The sequence below is a fragment of the Camellia sinensis genome, chromosome 2, assembly GCF_055761805.1.
Source record: "Camellia sinensis isolate YWXY chromosome 2, ASM5576180v1, whole genome shotgun sequence".
In the NCBI taxonomy this organism is placed as follows: domain Eukaryota; kingdom Viridiplantae; phylum Streptophyta; class Magnoliopsida; order Ericales; family Theaceae; genus Camellia; species Camellia sinensis.
Window position 1 is genome coordinate 43,008,114 of NC_138962.1, and position 21,550 is coordinate 43,029,663.

The window sequence follows — 21,550 nt, forward strand, 5'->3', positions numbered from 1 at the left end:
TAATTAATATATCCCGACTAAAAAAATTTAGTAGCAAAATTTTATACTTTTGGCGACCAAAAAAAAGTTTTAGTCGCCAATTCCAAAACTTTTGGCGACTAAATTTGTTTTAGTCGCTAATTTTAGTCGCCAAAGGTGTATTTTGTTGTAGTGTAATAATTAGATTTAATTCTCATCAAGTCCTATTGAAAATAAGTCTTGGTAAAATCGTTGTTAAAAATAATTTTTTTGTGACGATTTTTACATGTTGCTAAAAATTAACAATTAGTGACCTTTTTTGGTCATGATTTTTATAAATTGTCGCTAAAACTTATAATTAGTGACGTTTTTCTGTGACGAATTTTTAAATTATCGCTAAAAATTGTGAATTAGTGATACTTTTTGTGAAGATTTTTTTAAACTGTCGCTAAAACTTATAATTAGTTACATTTTTTGTGACAAAATTTTCATATTGTCGCTGAAAATTAACAATTAGTGACTTTTTTTAATAGTGTTTAATGAAAAATGTCACTAATTATCATAGGGCCTATTGAACAATAAGTCCATTTATTAGGACTTACACGTAAGTCCTCCCATAAAATATACATAAAATATTTTTTTTAAATTTACTTATATTGATGCGGTAGAGGTTGGATTTTTATTTGTTGATTATAACCATCCATTTTATTTTAGATAAATTTAAAAATAATAATTTAGGTTAGTATATATTTAAGGGAAAACAATCCGACAGTAAATGTCAGGGAAAATAATTATAATTTTTTTATTAATATATAATTAATTTTCACTGACACTACTTTAGTGTAATTTAATAAATTTTCAAACCACTATCAATTTTATTGAGATTGTAGACTTTGGCGATATTTGTTTAGATAGATTGGATAAGTAGGGATCGTAAGATAATAGATTGATGGTTTTGGGATATATAGTCTTAGGATTATTTGACTAAAAATAATATATATTCCATGTTTATTTTTTTATGAGATTAAATGTCTGTAAATGACTATTTTAATAAATCTCATGCTTGATTTAAAAATTATAAATTGTTTACAATAGCAATACTAAATTTGAAGTATATTTTATTTTATTTTGCAAAGACCATTTTAATTTTATTTAAATAAGACATTAGAAGTATGTTTTCATTTATGATTTTGCTAATACAAAAAAGAGAAAGAAAAGAAGTAAAAGAAGACTTATATCGTGAGATTAATTTACACCTGTTTAAAAAAATACAACATATTTAAAAAAATTAAAAAAATGAAATAAATAAATTATATATATTTGAGGGTCAATTTCAATATTTATCTAGTTAATACGGAGGTTGGCTTAGTCTACCTATTTTTGTCCCACACACCCGCATGGGATTGAGTTATCTCACATTTGGCAGATTATTAGTCACTATTAGTCCAATTTTCACTTTTCTAACTAAACATTAGACCATCCATTTTATTAAACATAAAGTCCAATCTCATAAATATAGAGAGCTCCATCTATCTGTATTTCTTTCCTACTTTCTTGTGTATTAAACTCGAGGATACATGCTATATGCACTCTATCATAAATTAACATAATTTTATTATAAAATTTCATAATATTAATCACAAAATGAGTAATCTCGTTATAAATTGGCATAAGAAAAAATGTAGTAACCAAGTCTCAAAATTTTGTAAAATCAAAAACAAATTTTTTGACATTTTGTTATGCTAATTTATAATGAGATTACACATTTTTTTTTGTTAGTATTATGAAATTTTATGATAAAATTACGTCAATTCATAAAAAGTTGTATATGGTATGCACCTATGGGTGCACATTATTCCCATATACAGGTTTCGTTAGGGAAGTAGGTTGGTTTTTTAGTTTTAGCTTAGGTTAAAAAGTCTTGTTTGAATTTAACATTTTAATTTTTTTGACTTTTATAAGAAAAAAATAAAATAATTATAATTTAAATATGATGACATTTTATTTTATTATTTTTTTAGTTGTTTTAGCCTGCTAACCCATGCGAAACGAGGGCACAATAGCCTCAAGCTCATCCTCCAATCTATTGTTTTATCCATAAGCAACGATACATCTCTTAATTTTGAAATTTTAATTAAGCTCTACAGATGTGACAGAAAATAAAACACAAAAAAATATATATATAAAATCAAAATAACACATAATAGTGAGACCCACACCCATTAAAACTCAATAAAGCTCGGGCTACCATCATTAAAGCTCGAGCTCCCCATCATTTTTGCTTTATCAATTCCCAAAATCTTTACAACTAGTCACTGCTCTCTCTCTCTCTCTCTCTCTCTCTCTCTCTCTCTCTGTATCCCTGATCTTTCTTCTTCTTTCTTGTTTTTGCTTTTGTTGTTTTGGATTTGTGTTGTAGAGATGAATGATCCCAATCCCAAGTATACTTCTCCCAATCCTGCTCAAGGTACCTCCTCTTCTCTTCTCTTCTCCTCTCTCTCTTATCTGTGACTAATTAATCAATCAAGCTGATTTCAAAGTTGTTTGTTTTGTTGGAAAATTATTTTTTTCATGAGTTTGTTGGGAATTACTTGGGCTTATTGTGCTCGACTACTGTGAAGATCTGGTTGACTTCCATGATTACCCATCATCATCCCTATTTGTTTGTTTGTTACCCGGGTAAATTACACGCCTACCCTTACAAATCAGCCATTGTATTTTTTTTCACTCTTTTGAGATTTTTGATTTCATAATAAATTGTCTTTTTTATTAATAAATTATCAAATCAATTAATTGTTTCTAATGATATTAGAAATATGTTTTAATTAGTAATTTAGATAATTTTATTATTATATAAGAGAACAATTATAAATTTTATTTTTTTAGTTAATTTTGTTAAATAAAAAATTATAACAAAGGGTATTTGTAATTTTCCAAACTATAGAGAGTAATTTGTACTTTAAGAAATCCTCAAGGGTGCATTTGTAATTTACCGTTGTTATCCTAAAGTTTATATGAAAATTTTATTATACGCATCCCTTAACACGGATATACTATTTGCATTTTTGATTATATCATTTTCTTTTTTAGTTATGATTAATTTTCTTATTTAGTTATACTATTATTTTAATTATGATTCATGAGATTTTTAGTTATGTTAGACTATCTCCAATGGTTTATCAGATGTATCACCAAATTCAAATTTGGTAAAAAAGAAGGACTTTTTGTGCTCCAATGGTTTAATCAAAATGATATCAAATTAAGAAAATAGCAAAGATTTCACCAAACTGAAGATCTGGGTACCTTCTCAAAGGTTTTATCAAACTGAAGATCTGGGTACCTTTCACCAATTTATTGTGCAAGATCGTTGTGAGCTGACACACCGGCCGACCGGCCGGTTGTCCCCCCGGTCATCCGGTTACTTCAATAATTTCCACAAAAATGATACCAGATCTGAAGGAAGGAGATGAAGATGAGGAAGAACAAAGGAAGACGATCTAATTCCTCTCTCACTCAACACAACCCAACCATTCATATTTGCTCTTCTCTGCTTCTCTCTCTTTTATCATATCCCTCTCTCACTCAAGATGTTGAGATTCACGTAGATAAAAGATTCGATGCTCATCCTCCAATCTCCCATTACTCGATCGATCTAATCCTTTCTTGCAGTTTACGATCCATTCAGTGTGTTTCGTCCCTCACAGATCCTAAACCTTCCATTTCTCGAAAATTCGTCTTCCGAAGGTTTAAAATTTGTCTAATTCGATTAGATTTTGATTGCTAGATCATTATTATTATTATTATTATTATTATTTTTTTGTGATTGCTGTATGCAGTTTAGATATTTTGGAGTTGAATTATTTGACTATTATGGAGGATGGCGGCTGCTCGGTCATTCTTACAACCAACTCAGCTTCTCTTTTTCTCTCTCATTTCACATCTTCTTCTGTTTTCAGCTTTTCTCTTTCTCTCTCATTTCACCACCTCCTTTGTTCAAGATTTGTATTAGATTTTTTTTTTTCAGATTGCCTTGCCTATCAACCGGCTGGTCGTCCCCTCAGTCGACCGAAATTTTGCTGATAGTAAAAAATATACCGTTGGAACGCTGGATATCAAATAGAGAAATTCCTTAAATTTTTACTTAGATTTGGTGAAATATTTGATTCACCATTGAAAATACTCCAATATGTAGTGTTTGATTATAATTTTTTTTAATAATTATAACATAAAAAATATGAATTTATGTCATTTTATTCTTTGTCAACGTTGTAAGATCTCTTTCTTTTGTAATAATTCTTGGATGATCAAAACTTAGTGGATATTATACCTTTGGGTTTGAATAATAAAATATTTTCTTTTATCCTTTTAACTTTTATTTTATTATTTTATTTTATAAGTGGCTACTATTCACTACAAGAAAATACAGTTTTGCCGACCACTTTTGCCGACTATAAATATTTTGGTTCCCAAAAGTTGTGGAATTGGCGACCAAAAATTATGTTAGTCGGTAAAAGTACAATATTTAGCTACACAATTTTTTTAGTCGGGGTATATTAATTTTTGGCGACTAAAAAAAAATTAGTCGCTAAATTTTCTACAATTGGCGATTAAAAAAATATTTCAGTCTCTGTATAGATAGTTTTGGCAACTAAAATAATTTAGTCGCTGAAAGAAAAATAAATATTTACTTTTTATCTTTGGCGACCAAAATTTTGGTCGGCAAAAATGTAATTTCAGCGACTAAAAATATTTTAGTCGCTGTATAGATACTTTTGGCAACTAAAAGAATTTAGTCGCTGAATGAAAAATAAAAATTTATGAATAGGATCTTTGGCGACCAAAATTTTGGTCGGCAAAAATTTAATTTCAATGACTAAAAAATATTTTGGTCGCTGTATATATAGTTTTGGCAACTAAAACAATTTAGTCGCTGAAAGAAAAATAAAAATTTTCTTTTCATCTTTGGCGACCAAAATTTTGGTCGGCAAAAATTTAATTTCAGCGACTAAAAGATATTTTGGCCACTGTATAGATAGTTTTGGCAACTAAAATAATTTAGTCGCTGAATGAAAAATCAAAATTCACTTTTTATCTTTGGCGACCAAACTTTTGGTCGGCAAAAATTTAATTTTAGCGACTAAAAAATATTTTTGTCGCTGTATATATAGTTTTGGCAACTAAAATAATTTAGTCGCTGAATGAAAAATAAAAATTTATTTTTTCTCTTTGGCGACCAAAAGTTTGGTCGGCAAAAATTTAATTTCAGTGACTAAAAAATATTTTTGTCGCTATATAGATAGTTTTGGCAACTAAAATAATTTAGTCGCTGAATGAAAAATAAAAATTTATTTTTTCTCTTTGGTGACCAAAAGTTGGGTCGGCAAAAATTTAATTTCAACGACTAAAAAATATTTTAGTCGTGGTATAGATAGTTTTGGCGACTAAAATAATTTAATCGCTGAATGAAAAATTAAAATTTATTTTTTTTATCTTTGGCGACCAAAAGTTTGGTCGGCAAAAATATAATTTCAGCGACTAAAATAATTTAGTCGCTGAAAGAAAAATAAAAATTTATTTTTTATCTTTGGCAACCAAAGTTTTGGTCGGCAAAATTTAATTTCAGCGACTAGAAAATATTTTAGTCGCTGTATAGATAGTTTTGGCAACTAAAATAATTTAGTCGCTGAAAGAAAAATAAAAATTTACTTTTTATCTTTGGCGATCAAAATTTTGGTCAGCAAAAATTTAATTTCAGCGACCAAAAAATATTTTGGGCGCTGTATATATAGTTTTGGCAACTAAAATAATTTAGTTGCTGAATGAAAAATCAAAATTCACTTTTTATCTTTGGCGACCAAACTTTTGGTCGGCAAAAATTCAATTTCAGCGACTAAAAAATATTTTTGTCGCTGTATATATAGTTTTGGCAACTAAAATAATTTAGTCGCTGAATGAAAAATAAAAATTTATTCTTTCTCTTTGGCGACCAAAAGTTTGGTCGGCAAAAATTTAATTTCAGCGACTAAAAAATATTTTTGTCGTTGTATAGATAGTTTTGGCAACTAAATTAATTTAATCGCTGAATGAAAAATTAAAATTTATTTTTTTATCTTTGGCGACCAAAAGTTTGGTCAGCAAAAATATAATTTCAGCGACTAAAAAATATTTTAGTCACGGTATAGATAGTTTTGGCGACTAAAATAATTTAGTGGCTGAAAGAAAAATAAAAATTTATTTTTCATCTTTGGCGACCAAAATTTTGGTCGGCAAAAATTTAATTTCAGCGACTTGAAAATATTTTAGTCGCTGTATAGATAGTTTTGGCAACTAAAATAATTTAGTCGCTGAATGAAAAATAAAAATTTACTTTTTATCTTTGGCGACCAAAATTTTGGTGGGCAAAAATTTAATTTCAGTGACTAAAAAATATTTTGGTCGCTGTATATATAGTTTGGGCAACTAAAATAATTTAGTCGCTGAAAGAAAAGTAAAAATTCACTTTTTATCTTTGGCGACCAAAAGTTTGGTCGGCAAAAAATTAATTTCAGCGACTAAAAAAGATTTTGGTTGGTGTATATATAGTTTTGGCAACTAAAATAATTTAGTCGCTGAATGAAAAATCAAAATTCACTTTTTATCTTTGGCGACCAAACTTTTGGTCGGCAAAAATTCAATTTCAGCGACTAAAAAATATTTTTGTCGCTGTATAGATAGTTTTGGCAACTAAAATAATTTAGTCGCTGAATGAAAAATAAAAATTTACTTTTTATCTTTGGCGACCAAAATTTTGGTCGGCAAAAATTTAATTTCAACGACTAAAAAATATTTTGGTCGCTGTATATATAGTTTTTGCAACTAAAACAATTTAGTCGCTGAAAGAAAAATAAAAATTTACTTTTTTCTTTGGCGACCAAAATTTTGGTTGGCAAAAATTTAATTTTAGCGACTAAAAGATATTTTGGTCACTGTATAGATAGTTTTGGCAACTAAAATAATTTAGTCACTGAAAGAAAAATAAAAATTCACTTTTTATCTTTGGCGATCAAACTTTTGGTCGGCAAAAATTCAATTTCAGCGACTAAAAAATATTTTTGTCGTTGTATAGATAGTTTTGGCAACTAAAATAATATAGTCTCTGAATGAAAAATCAAAATTTATTTTTTATCTTTGGCGACCAAAAGTTTGGTCGGCAAAAATTTAACTTCAGTGACTAAAATATTACAGATAGTTTTGGCAACTAAAATAATTTAGTTGCTAAATGAAAAATAAAAATTTACTTTCACTCATCACTCTTTCTGTCTGTCTGTCTCTTTTTTTCTCTCTATGTCTCTGTCTTTGTCTCTCTTCTCTTTCTTTCTCTCTCACTCATCACTCTTCTCTGTCTGTTTGTCTGTCTCTTTCTCTTTGTGTCTCTGTCTCTCTTCTCTTTCTCTCTCTCACTCATCACTCTTCTCTGTCTGTCTGTCTGTCTCTCTTTCTGTGTCTCTCGCTCATCTCTCTTCTCTCTTTGTCTCTCTTTTCTCTCTTCTCTATCTCTCTCTCCCCCATTGTGTTCACCTTGCTCATTCTTTCCCTCCCCTCTTCTCTATTTACCGAGCTCTTCACTACAAGAAAATGCACTTTTACCGAGCTCTTCACCTTGCTCATTCTTTCCCTCCACCTCTACAACTACCATTACTACCACCATCGTTACCACTCCACTATCACTACCACCACTACTACCACTACTACCTCTCCTCTACCACCGTCACTCCATCTCTTTTACCACTACCACAACTTCACCACTAATCTCCTTCGCCTTCGCCACCACCACCACCACCACCACCACTGTCATCACCAACTTCACCAATTTTTTTCATGGGAACACATACCGCTTGATTTGAGTTGATGTTTAATTTTATTATTATTATCATTATTAATTATTATTATAATTTTATTTTTTATTTATTATCATTTTGGAGGGATTTTAAAATTAATTTGGAGAGGAACTCTGGAGGGATTTCAAACAAACTAAAATGAGTTAGGGCTTAAACACGTCTCTCTCTCTCACTCTGTGACTTTCTCTCTCTTTCGCATCTGCCCTCTTCCGATTCTCTTACGCCTCTATCTCTCTCATTCCATTACTGCCCTCCTCCTGATATTGAATCTCTGTCACTTTGCTTCCATTGCCGTCATGTAAGGAGCATCACTGCCATCGAGCACCACCGTCAATCCACTATTGGAGCATTATCGCAGTATGTCCTCTCTTATTTTGCTTTCTCTCTGTCCCTCTCTCTGTCTCTCTTCCCCTAATATCTGTCTCTCTCACTCTGTGACTCTCTCTGTCTTTGTTTTCTCTTTGACTAAAGTAATTTTGTTCTACAATGTCTTTTTAAATTTGTAAATTTAAATTTGGAGGGATTTATAAAATGAATTGGTGACCAAAATGTTTTGTCACAAATTGTGTAAAATTACCACGTATATATATTTTGTTTCCAAACCAATCCCTAATCAAACTAACGTCTCTCTCCCTTCAGCGTCTCTCTCTCTCCGCTGCTCCTCTCCCCACCCTCTCTCACCATCTCTCCAATAGCCACAGAACAACTCTCCTCCACCACACCTCCTCGTATTTGCTGGCAACTGGAGCAACGATTCACCTAAGATCCATCACCCACGTAAGCTCGATCGGGGACTCCTCCCTCACAAAGAGTGGTAAGGCCGCTGGTTTCTTTCCCCCTATTATCATCATCATCTGAGGTCGTCTTATCGCCGACTGTGCAAGTAAAAACCCAAATTAAGTGTAAATTTTGAGTCTTAGTTTATGGGTTTTTTTTATTGATGTAGTTAATTGGATGTGAATTAGAATTTAGATTATAATTTACATTTGGATTAGAATTTAGGGAAAATTGTGTTATCTAGTTCTCTTACTGTGTATAGATTGTTGGAGATGATTCAAACTTTGTGTTCCTTACACTTATTTATATCGTTCTCCACATTGGTGACCATATATAAATATATATATATATATATATATTATTTTCTGATTTCATACTTTTTATATTTGATTTTTAATATATTAATTTGTTAACATGAGTATTTTACAACTATTGCTCATGAGTTGGAAATCTTCATTTCCAACTTATAATTGAGCACATTTGAATTTGGAGATGCTGCTTTAACCCACCAAGCCACTCTACTTTTAAATAGATCACAAAGCACATTCATATCAGGTTGCGTACCCTAAAACACAATCTCATTCCTACCCTTCCAAATGGACCATAGAATAACCAGAGGTTTGGCCTTCCAAATTTGTTGTTCTAATCTTTTAAAGCTAAAACCAGCCCACCACTGCAACACTCACGTTTATTAAGTTACTAGGTTTAGTAATGCATTATGATTAATGCTATGAATTGGATCTCCTTATTTCTAAGGTGATGATCAAAAAATAGATGTCAACTATACTGAAAATCATGTCACGATTTTTCAATAATACATTTCCTTACAAATTGCCCTTTCAAATGAAGTGCTACTATACACATCTCCAATTTGAATACAGTATTTTTCTACTCTCAATATGCCATTACGTATTTATAGTTTGACTAACTAAAATAGTTTCAATGGGTTTGAGGCTTTGTTAGAAGCTCTAACTGCTTAAACATCCTTGAGATTTGGTCATCGGAAAATATTCATTGTGTTTGGTTTTAGTTTTTAAATTCAGTTTTTTGAAAACTGAATATTTTGTTTTTCATGTTTTTTTCTACTGAATATTTTAAAAATTTTAAGTAAAATATTTTTTTACTTTTTTAGATGTATCTTACTTAAATGTATCTAAAAAGTAAAATATTGTAAAAAAATATTTTTTAAAATTAATAAATACACAAAATATAAAAAATATACTGAATTTTAGTTTTTTTTTTTTTTTTTGTATTTTTGTATTTTTGGTATATAGGGATTTTTTTAAAAATTTTTTTACGAAAAGTTCTAGCTGCAAGAAGTTTTAGTCGTACTATATGGGTTATTTGCCGGCAAATAACCAATTTAGTCGCTAAATTGCTCTAAAACTTTGCTGGGGAAATTACTTTTAATATTCGCGCCCTCTTCCTTTCTCGTTTTAAACAACAGTGGTGCTACATACCACTAAAAAGGGACCACTAAGCCAGCTCAGTGCTAAAAATTATAAAAAAAAAAAAACAAAGAATAAAACATCACATCAATTAAGACTACAGTATTTGTAGAGCTATTAGAGCTTTTTATTTTAGAGCTCTTAAACAATTTTCTTTAAACAAACACAAAAGTCCTCTCTCTCACACATCACCACCAAACCTCACCCAACCTCATCTCAGCACAGTCCCTCACCATCGTCGCTCACCGTACGTCGCACATCGCCACCGCCACCGCCACCGCCACCGCCGTAGCCGCAAATCACCACAGCCAACGCCGCAGATCACAGGTTCTCTCTCCCTCTCTGTCTCGGTCGCGTTCTCTGTCTCTCTCGCGCTCTCTCTCTCTCTCTGTGTTTCTCTCTCTCTCTCCCTTCCTCTATTTCCCCAACTATCAACACTTGCTATAGGGTTTTATATGATTTATACTAAATAATTTCGTGTTGATTTCTTAAACTGGTTTGATTTCTAGAGCTTTATGGGTTTGATCTCGTAAATGGGTTTGATTTCACTGGTAAAATTTACTTTCGTCCTCTTTTTCCTTTCTCTCTCATTAGTTTCAAAGCCCTAATCCATTGATTGCGTATGTATTTGCATGTATGGCTGCTCATTGATTGTGTATGTATTCTCATGTGTTCTGATTGTTTGATTTGAAATTTGATTCTATGATTGCAATAGTAAATAATTTATTGGCTTCCCTTTGATAATTATTTCTCAGATTTTGGGCAATACTCCTCATTTTGCTAGTTTTCAGGAGGCTTCTCAGTCTCACTCAATGGTTTTGCTACATTTGTTTTCTTAGATCTTCTGTAGCCTTGGATTTGGCATTAGAGTAATAGTGTAATTCTCTGAGATATAAATCTGGTTTTGCTCAAGCTAATATCTTTATTTATTGACCTACTTAAGATCTATATGTTAAACATATCAGGAAGTCTAACTTATTATGTCCTCTTATTCACACTCTCCTTTTACAGAACCCTAGAAAATAATTTTGCATGTCCAGGGAGGTTTTACTTTTTAATTTAAAATTTCAAAATGGCAACAAAATTTTAATTTATGACTTTTGAAAATTATTCACTATCAATTGTTTCTCATGATTTGTGTGAAGTAATTTTATATGCACAAAAAGAAGAATATTGAAGTGAGATTATTGGTTAGTCTTAGGGAGTGGCAATGCCACTATAGTTGTTGCTGCCTAATGGCCATGTCTGCAACTATAACATTATTTTCTACTAATATGGAAGAGATAAGCACTGCATGACATAGTCCATTTGTTTTGTTATGGCATAGAAGATGGGAAAAAACTAAAACAGAACAAACACATAAGTATACACGGATTTACATGGTTTGAAAATAATCATACATCCATGGGGAAAGAATGACGAAACAATTTCACTATGAATATAGAGATTACAATAAGCTGGCTCTCTCTCTCTCTCTCTTAAACCTTAGTTGACAAGATCATAATTCATCCTAAAAATCCAAATTAACCCAATATATACTAGAATTTGAATGTAGCAAACTGGGTCAAAATAGACCCAAAAATACAAATTCCGGGTCAGACCTTTCATATTAATCAGGTCGAGCGTGCCACAAATGGATAGTAAACATCATCTGGATTGAATTCAAGATGCACCCACAGCATGTCTTTTATGAAATATGATATACGAACAGAACTTTTGTAGAGAATGACGTGATTTCTTCTACTCTCTTCATTTTCAATCAAAACATTCATCATTGGCCCCATAATTTCAAAAATGTCATTTACATATCATTTCGGATGTGATTAATGCTATAAATTTTATGTTTGCAAATTATTTTCTGTCATTTATATATTATTTTTCCGCTAATCAAGCAGAAGTTACATTGGCATGCAATGTTAATTTTCAAGGACATGAATTTGATAGCCAATATCTTAATTCCTTGGTGCACTGTGAGATAATATGCAAACCAGGCACCGGTGCATATAATGCAGAGGTTTCACAAATCTAGGTTGTTCTGCAACCAGAAATTGTTTAGGTTCCAAATTTATCATCTATTTAGTGAACATATGACACCACTAATACGTAACTTTAACAAGTATCTAAAACATATATGGGTTGACAAGGAGACAATTACCTCTAGCTTTTTGAAGGAAATAGATAAATTTAACACAATTGAAGCACGTGCCAAAATCATTCAAAAAATTGACAAGAATATCCAATATTCAATGAGCAAGTGTGAATTTTGAAGCGAAGTCAACTTCCAAAAGTGAAGGCACCTTAGAGGTTTTATAAATTTTTTAACAAGTGGAAATACAGAAGCCATACGATGAATCGATATTTGAACAAGCACTTTGCATATTATAAGGAACATTATGCTTTATAGTATAGTTTATATTTAAAAAGATTAACCAGGGGGGATGAACCAATTCAAGATGACTGCTAGAATGATTTACTTTTTAAATTGATCAACATTAGTGATTAGTATAATATGTAAGTGTGATATTAGTATAAGAAAATGTTGGAGTGAGAAAAGAGTTCAACTTCTAGCAATCCAATCTTCATTACAGCAGCCTTTAAAACTTAATTGATTTCAAAGTGACAAAATCAATCATCTGAAAAATTGAATAAATAGAGAAAAGCCAGCTATCGAAATTGAACATCTCTTTCTTCTGTCGAAATAATAACGATATAATGTTATAAAATAATCTGGCAAGATGATAAATTATATTTGGATCAATGAAATATATGAATAGGAAGTTTACAGTCATAAATAAAGATATGGCAAGTAAATTAATTAGACTATTGTCTTAAAGAAAATAAAATAACAAGGAAAGTAGACATAAAAACATGGAGAAGAATCTTCAAATTAAAAACTATATATTTATTCTAGGTGCACTAGACTCTCACCACTATGGAGTCTGATAAGAGTTAGATATTCGTAGTCTTACCCTAGCATGTAGAGATGTTTTTGTGGTTTGAACACCTAATGCCCAGGCGTTCTAGATCTGCTCCAAGATTTCTTCAAGGCAAGCAATTTAATTTAGAGTATTTTATGAATATTCTATCAAGAGGTACCTAGGGTTTCCATGGACAATTTACTAAACAAAGATAGGTAACCAATTATCAAGATACATAAACATGGACCATTTATGCTATTGTTTTTCGTAGGTTCGAGCTAAACACAAGGAAGTTTGTCTTCATAAAGATAGTCCCCTGGGAGAAACAATCCTTGTATGTTACAATTGTGGTTGTCGAAATGCTTTCCTTCTTGGATGCATCTCTGCCAGGACACAGAGTGTTGTCGTTCTTTTGTGCAGAGAGCCTTGTCTCAGTGTCAATGCATTGAAGGATATGAATTGGGACCTGAGTCAGTGGTGTCCCCTTATATATACCTTTTTCCCAAAGTTGCTAAACTTGTACACTTTGTTAAAGCTAAAAGTACACTTTATGTTGTAGGCAGATAATGAGTTGCGTCTTGTACCTGGTGATGAGTTGCGGCTACGCTATTTAGGAGATGCAGCTCATGCGGCAGTCAGTAGGGCATGTGGTAAGCACTTTTTTTAATATAATTTGTTATTTCTTTTGCTTGTCATCTTTAGTTTTTGATTTTGTTTTAATTTCTCTTGGTTAATTTTTCCATTGAGAAGTTGTCATATAAAATGTTGTCCTCACCCCACCTCGCCTCACCATCTGCTGTCCAAACACCACCTATTGGTGTTTCAGCCTTAGGTGCGAAGAACAAGGGGATGGATAATTACAAACAGGGGAAGTATGCTGATGCCATAAAGTGGCTTTCTTGGGCTGTGATTCTTCTTGAGAAGACTTGTGATGGTGCTAACCCTTGTAAGTTTATTTGTGATTGGAAGTCAACTTGTCTGTAACCCTTTTGATTGAAGTGTGGTTTTGAATGGTACGAAAGACAGACTTATGTCTCTGCTCTGCTCGTTAATGTTCTTCTTACCTTTAAGTGGAGAAGAACTAGAATGATATTTTTTTTCTTTGATGATATTATTATAATGGACGCTTGATGTTTTCAATTAAATAAACTTATTTATGTGCACATGTTTGTAAGTCTGACTATGTTATCCTTTGTTATATTTACCGTTTTGTCTTTCGAGCAATTAATCCAATGGCTATAATGCAAAATCATGATTTATAGACCATTCATGAAACATTCAGTAAAACCTCTTCAACACGGCTTATAATGTTATTAGAGGATTCACATAACCAACATCCAGTAGATGTGATTTGAAGTCATATTGAGTGGATTTTCATATGGGCTGTGCTTGTATGTTTGTTAGGTAGACTGGTAATGTAAATGCTGTCCCTATAACTCATGAACATGCATTCTGAAATTTATGGCAAAGAAGGGTTCATTGATTTGTGTAGAAAACCTATGTAATTGGGGTTTAAGGCTTGTGTTGGATGCCCACTACATGCATTAGTTTCTGAAACAATTAATGGGTCAGGACATTTTTAAATCCTGCCCCTACTGTGTGCCTCTAGTCTTCGAATAAATTACTGAGTGATGATTTAAAAATGGTCTCTGATATTCAGTTTAATTAAGCAATCTTAATAAAATTTGAAGCTTAAACAGATTAACCAAAAACGTACATTGGATTTGCCCCCCTTTTCATTTTTGGTTCATGAATAATACTCATGATGTTGGCTATGCTTTCATGTGTTATATCTATTCATGTATCTCCTTTTGATGGCTATATTTAAAATTTGTTAAGTGCTCTTTGGTAGCCTTCAATTGTACAATCATAATTTACCCAAATTCATACAAATTTTTATGCTAAAATTGTTTGTATGAAGTGTACTATTCTTTGGTCTAATTTTTCTCCACCATTGTGTTGTAGGATCAAATCAACTTGGCTGATGTCAAGTACCCACTGGAGCATTTTAAGGTAGGTTAAAACCTGTTCATTTATTTGATACACATAGAATTTTAAACAGAATGACATTTGGTTTCTTTTTGGGTATCAGGGAGCCCTTTGTTTAAAGGAGTTCCTCTTTTTTTAATTGCAGCAGATTGGGGGGTAGATTGTGATATGTAGTGCTTTGTTTTGGTTTTGAATTTTTTTCGTTTTGTTTTTTCACTTGTACCCTTTTTCTGAGGATGCCTCATCGTCCTATCTTTGGCTCTGTGCCTTAATAAAATTCTAAAAAAAAATTAAAAAAAATAAAAGAATTTTCATTCTTGGGCCTTTGTTAAGAGTGAACTTTATTACTTTGACACATTGCCATCACTTGAATTTGTAGAGAGATGTTTGTCAATATGTAGAGTGAATTATAGTTTTTATGTCATAATATTTGGTTACATCTCATTATTCAACTAGTTAAAGCTTTGGACTGCTGGAAACATATTTTTCAGAGAGATCTGTGTTCTCAAGCCCTTTGCATATACATAAGTCAACTTCACTTATTGGTTACAGTTAGAATGTAAAATGAAGGAATTTAGGGTTGGGATTTAGGAGGAAGAAGAAGAAGATTAAGAAGAAAGAGAAATTTTATATATATATTGGCGCTGTTTGGGAAGTTGGAGGATCCAACTGAGAACAGGAGGGGAGAGAATCAGCAACTCGGATTGACGATGGGAGAGAACCAGCAGAATCACAGGGTTCCAGAGTCAGCTACGAATGCCAATGCCAATGGGCATGCCAACACGAAGACAAATATGATGGATTTGAATATGCAGCCACATTACATACATGAACAGGCTTCAAATAATCAGGTTAGGTTGTCTCCGTTGTTTATCTATCAGAAACAGATTTTGAATTTTGTTTTAATTTGAACTCTATTAATTGATCAGTGTCCCAGTGGAATGGTTACACTTTGCATTAGCATTTGAATGCACTTATTGTTCATATCAATTGGACAGCACTACTCCATTCAAATGTATAAATCATGGACAGGTTTAAAATGATATATCTGACAACTGAAAATATCAGAATAAGATTTCTAAATGGATCAATTTGTGTGTAAAACTAAACTAAGCTTGGTGTTCCAATCAAGTAGAGTCAGCTACATGAATCTTTTGTCACCGTCCTGCTCTGTCAAAGGCTATATCTTCAATTAATTTAATTAAATTTTTATCCTTTTTTTACTACCACATCCCATGTCATAATAGGTTATTCCCTTCCCTTAACATTTCCATTTATGGTAATCATATTGCTCCTCTTTACCTTTGCATCTATAGGTATTTGTTGCATCTATGGTGTGTGTATATATAAATAGTGGTGGTTAGACTGAGAATCTCAAGCTAAGAAGCACGGACACTTCTAAGAAGGTAACGTATCCGTGTCGTGTCCTTGTCGGACACCGACACTCTTTGGACACTCTTAGGACACGTGTCCGATACTCTTCAAAACGTGTCCTATTTTTTAAATATTTTTAAAGACCCGGACACTCTTTGGACACTTGGAGGACACACGTGTCAATTGTTTAAACACATGTGTCTATTGATTATAGATATGTAAAACTAATTATAAATTTGAACAAAACAACTTAAGATACAATAATAAAATAAAAACCATATAAATTTATAGGAAATAGTGCCATATTGCATTTTTTATTATCTTTGAATGATATATTCATATATATAACAAATAATAAATATATAAAATTATATATTTCATGCGTGTCCTCCACGTGTCGTGTCCTGCATTTTTTTAAAATTAACGTGTCGGCGTGTCCGTGTCGTATTCGTGTCGTGTCACGTGTCCGTGTCCATGCTTCTTAGATCTCAAGTGTATTTGAAATGGATTAAAAATATTTGAAAAGGAAAATTAAAAAAAATAAAAAATTGAAGTATATACAAGATATCAAGGACACTTGAAGCATATAATTTCTTGTTGTAAATGGGCTTAGCAAAAGGAGAGAGAAACAAATGCAGCTAAAGATTTGAGACAGAGAGTAATAGAACATGCAATCTTTCAATTATATATTTCAATTATATGCTGCAATGGTTCATCTACAAGACATTATTGTTTCTTGCAGAACATCCTTGTTGTCTCAAAGTATTACTGAAGGATTACCTTGGCGAGACTTGTTGAGCTGCTTTGTCTCATTTTAGGTATGCCAATACTTAATTGTGGTATAGTCATCATCAAATGTTTGTAATGTAATCATATAATTTTTTTTCCATATGGTTACTTTTTTTTTTTTATGAGAATACTTCATTTTGAATGTTTTTCTAGATTCTAACTTTTCTTATTTTATTTGTAGGTGACTTCAAAAAACGATCAAGCACAAGGCTGATGCTTCAAAACCATATATATTCCTTCCTGTTTTAGAATTTTTTTTGGATTCCTTCATTGATTTTGCTTTTAATTTTTGTTCAATTACTTAATAGTTTTCAATGGATGGATGTTTAAAATTTGTCTCAATTAATGTTTTAAATGGAATGATTGTAAAGTTTGGGATTGAGCAGGAAAATATGATGAATTTTAATGTTATATTTAGGTTGGGTTGAATGAATTTTGTTCAATATTGGATTGAATGTTTATAAACAAAAATTGATTGTTCAAAAAAAAAAAAAAAAAGGAGATTTTGCGACTAACTAATTAGTCGTTGATTGTTTAATGTCTTTTGGCGACTAAATAATTAGTTGTCAAATTTTACACTTTTGCGACTAAAATCATTGGTCAGCAAGCCCTTATCTTTTGGCGACTAAATTATTAGTTGGCGATTCCTCAACTTTTAGCGACGAAAATAGTTGGTTGCCGATTTTTTACTTTTGGCGACAAACATATTTGGTCGGGAAAATATTACTTTTTGCGACCAAAGTGTTTTAGCGGCTAAATGAATTAGTCGCGGTAATGATATATTTAACGATAAAAAATTTAGTCGGTAAATCTAACCTTTTCTCGACTAACAAAAGTTTTGGCTGCCAATTATTTTTGCCGACCCTCAATTGGCGACCAAAGTGGAGACTAAAAAAATTGGTTGCAAATGACTTTTGCCGACTAAAAACAGACTTTTGCCGACCAAATTTTTAGTCGGTAAAAGTGTAATTTCTTGAATATTAATATTGTCGACCAATCTTTTGGTCGTGGAATATATTTGCCAACCAAATTTTTTGGTCGCGGAATGTGACAATTGGCGACCAAATTAGTTGGTCGTGGAAATGGCGACAATTGCCAACCAAACTATTTGGTCGTTGAATGTGCGAATTGGCGACAAACATGTTTGGTCGGGAAAATATGACTTTTCGCGACTAAAGTGTTTTAGCTACTAAATGGATAAGTCACAGTAATTATATATTTAGCGATCAAAAATTCAATCGGCAAATATAACTTTTTCGTGACTAAAAATTTTTTTAGCCACTAATTACTTTCCGCGACCCTCAATTGGTGACCAAAGTGGCGACCAAAAAAATTAGTCGCGGATTACTTTTACCGACTAAAAATAGACTTTTGCCGACCAAATTTTTAGTCGGCAAAAGTGCAAATTCTTGTAGTGATTCTTCTTCATTTGTACACCTCACTGGACGGGTCTCAATAGAATTATACACCTCACTGGACGGGTTTTGGTTTCAATTTTGAGAAATAATTTTTATATGGGCTTTGATTTGTCTGTACTGAATTTTTTTCACATTTTTGTCTTTTTATTTATTTATTTATAATATTTAGATATTTCAAGATTAGATGCATACAAAAGTTTTAAAAAAATTAATTAAAATATAAAAAAAATTCACTAAAACAAATGAAAATCTCAACAAAAATGCACACTTATTTTTGTTTGAATTTTTTTATTTATTATAGTATTCTTTTGTAATATTTAAGTCAATTTGTTTGTTTTTTTTTTTACTTTTTAGAACATGTAATCTTTCACTCATGTTCAATTATATGCTGCAATGGTTCATCTACAAGACATTATTGTTTCTTGCAGAACATCCTTGTTGTCTCAAAGTATTACTGAAGGATTACCTTGGCGAGACTTGTTGAGCTGCTTTGTCTCATTGTTTGGGTATGCCAATACTTAATTGTGGTATAGTCATCATCAAATGTTTGTAATGTAATCATATAATTTTTTTGCCATATGGTTACTTTTTTTTTTTTTATGAGAATACTTCATTTTGGATGTTTTTCTAGATTCTAACTTTTCTTATTTTATTTGTAGGTGACTTCAAAAAACGATCAAGCACAAGGTTGATGCTTCAAAACCATATATATTCCTTCCTGTTTTAGAATTTTTTTTTGGATTCCTTCATTGATTTTGCTTTTAATTTTTGTTCAATTACTTAATGGTTTTCAATGGATGGATGTTTAAAACTTGTCTCAATTAATGTTTTAAATGGAATGATTGTAAAGTTTGGGATTGAGCAGGAAAATATGATGAATTTTAATGTTATATTTAGGTTGGGTTGAATGAATTTTGTTCAATATTTGATTGAATGTTTATAAACAAAAATTGATTGTTCAAAAAAAAAAAAAAAAAGAGAGATTTTGCGACTAACTAATTAGTCGTTGATTGTTTAATGTCTTTTGGCGACTAAATAATTGGTTGCTAAATTTTACACTTTTGTGACTAAAATCATTGGTCGGCAATCCCTTATCTTTTAGCGACTAAATTATTAGTTGGTGATTCCTCAACTTTTAGCGACGAAAATAGTTAGTTGCCGATTTTTTACTTTTGGCGACAAACATATTTGGTCGGGAAAATATCACTTTTTGCGACCAAAGTGTTTTAGCGGCAAAATGAATTAGTCGCGATAATGATATATTTAACGATCAAAAATTTAGTCGGCAAATCTAACTTTTTCTCGACTAACAAAAGTTTTGGCTGCCAATTATTTTTGCCGACCCTCAATTGGCGACCAAAGTGGGGACCAAAAAAATTGGTTACAAATGACTTTTGCCGACTAAAAATGGACTTTTGCCGACCAAATTTTTAGTCGGTAAAAGTGTAATTTCTTGAATATTAATATTGCCGACCAATCTTTTGGTCGTGGAATGTATTTGCCAACCAAATTTTTTGATCGCGGAATGTGACAATTGTTGACCAAATTAGTTGGTTGTGGAAATGGCGACAATTGCCAACCAAACTATTTGGTCGTTGAATGTGCGAATTGGCGACTAACATGTTTGGTCGGGAAAATATGACTTTTCGCGACTAAAGTGTTTTAGCTACTAAATGGATAAGTCGCAGTAATTATATATTTAGCGACTAAAAATTCAATCGGCAAATATAACTTTTTCGTGACTAAAAATTTTTTTAGTCGCTAATTACTTTCCACGACCCTCAATTGGTGACCAAAGTGACGACCAAAAAAATTAGTCGCGGATAACTTTTACCGACTAAAAATGGATTTTTGCCAACCAAATTTTTAGTCGGCAAAAGTGCGAATTCTTGTAGTGATTCTTCTTCATTTGTACACCTCACTGGACGGGTCTCAATAGAATTATACACCTCACTGGACGGGTTTTGGTTTCAATTTTGAGAAATAATTTTTATATGGGTTTTGATTTGTCTGTACTGAATTTTTTTCACATTTTTGTCTTTTTTTTTATTTATTTATAATATTTAGATATTTCAAGATTAGATGCATACAAAAGTTTAAAAAAAATTAATTAAAATATAAAAAAAATTCACTAAAACAAATGAAAATCTAAATAAAAATGCACACATATTTTTGTTTGAATTTTTTTATTTATTATAGTATTCTTTTGTAATATTTTAGTCAATTTGTTTTTTTTTTTTTATTACTTTTTAGATCTAGCTTAATTATTTATATCTAAAAATACAAAAAAATTAACTGAAATATGAAACAAATTTATTAAAAATAAACAAAAATTCATCTAGAAATAGTTTTTAAAAAAGCTAACCAAATATTTTCTTTATAATAATGATATATTTTTCTTTTGTTTTATTTCATTGTGATGTGATTGAAATTTAGTGAACTTTGTTCTAATAAAAAGATATTCTTCCTCATTATTATTAATGAAATTCTATGATAACACTCCATTATATGCACCTTTAGTTATGAATTTTGTACAGTTAGTTATGACATATTATAATATTAGTTATGACTCATTGTGATGTTGATTATGCCATTATTTTGATTGTGATTTAAATTTTTTTTGATTATAACTAATGTGACATTCGATTATAATTTTTTTTTTTAATTATGACTTATGATATTTGTGAAAGATCCTAACTTACCTATAACATTACCATTATTATTATTATTGTATTTGTGAGTGAAAATAAATTTTAGATATTGTTGTCCGCTGAGTTTTTTAATTATAGTACATAATTGACTCTTTGTTCCCATAATATGGAAAAGATGCATGCACCCCAAAAAAACAAAAACAAAAACAAAACCAAAAAAATTTGCATTGAAATTGTTGATTTCTCACATTTATTTACATCTATGAATGTGCGAATAAATACAAATACGAGGAGTTGGTGATTTGATAATTGTAGCAGAGTTGCGGTTATATTTCTAGTGAAAGTCGTAGT

At 31.2% G+C, this 21,550-nt stretch overlaps 1 long non-coding RNA gene across 2 annotated transcripts; it reads left to right on the top strand.

Moving 5' to 3' along the window:
- Nucleotides 1-2,094: 2,094 nt before the first annotated feature.
- LOC114312988 (uncharacterized) lies at nucleotides 2,095-19,738 on the top strand. 2 transcript variants are annotated; one of them, XR_014360860.1, is made up of 7 exons: nucleotides 2,095-2,425; nucleotides 13,538-13,628; nucleotides 13,805-13,924; nucleotides 14,944-14,991; nucleotides 15,424-15,818; nucleotides 18,977-19,054; nucleotides 19,208-19,738. It is a non-coding gene; the product is annotated as an uncharacterized LOC114312988 (long non-coding RNA). The 2 variants fall into 2 exon arrangements; XR_014360859.1 differs by lacking the exons at nucleotides 18,977-19,054; nucleotides 19,208-19,738 and adding an exon at nucleotides 17,084-17,210 and having other exon boundaries at nucleotides 14,944-15,818.
- The last annotated feature ends 1,812 nt before the right edge of the window (nucleotides 19,739-21,550 follow it).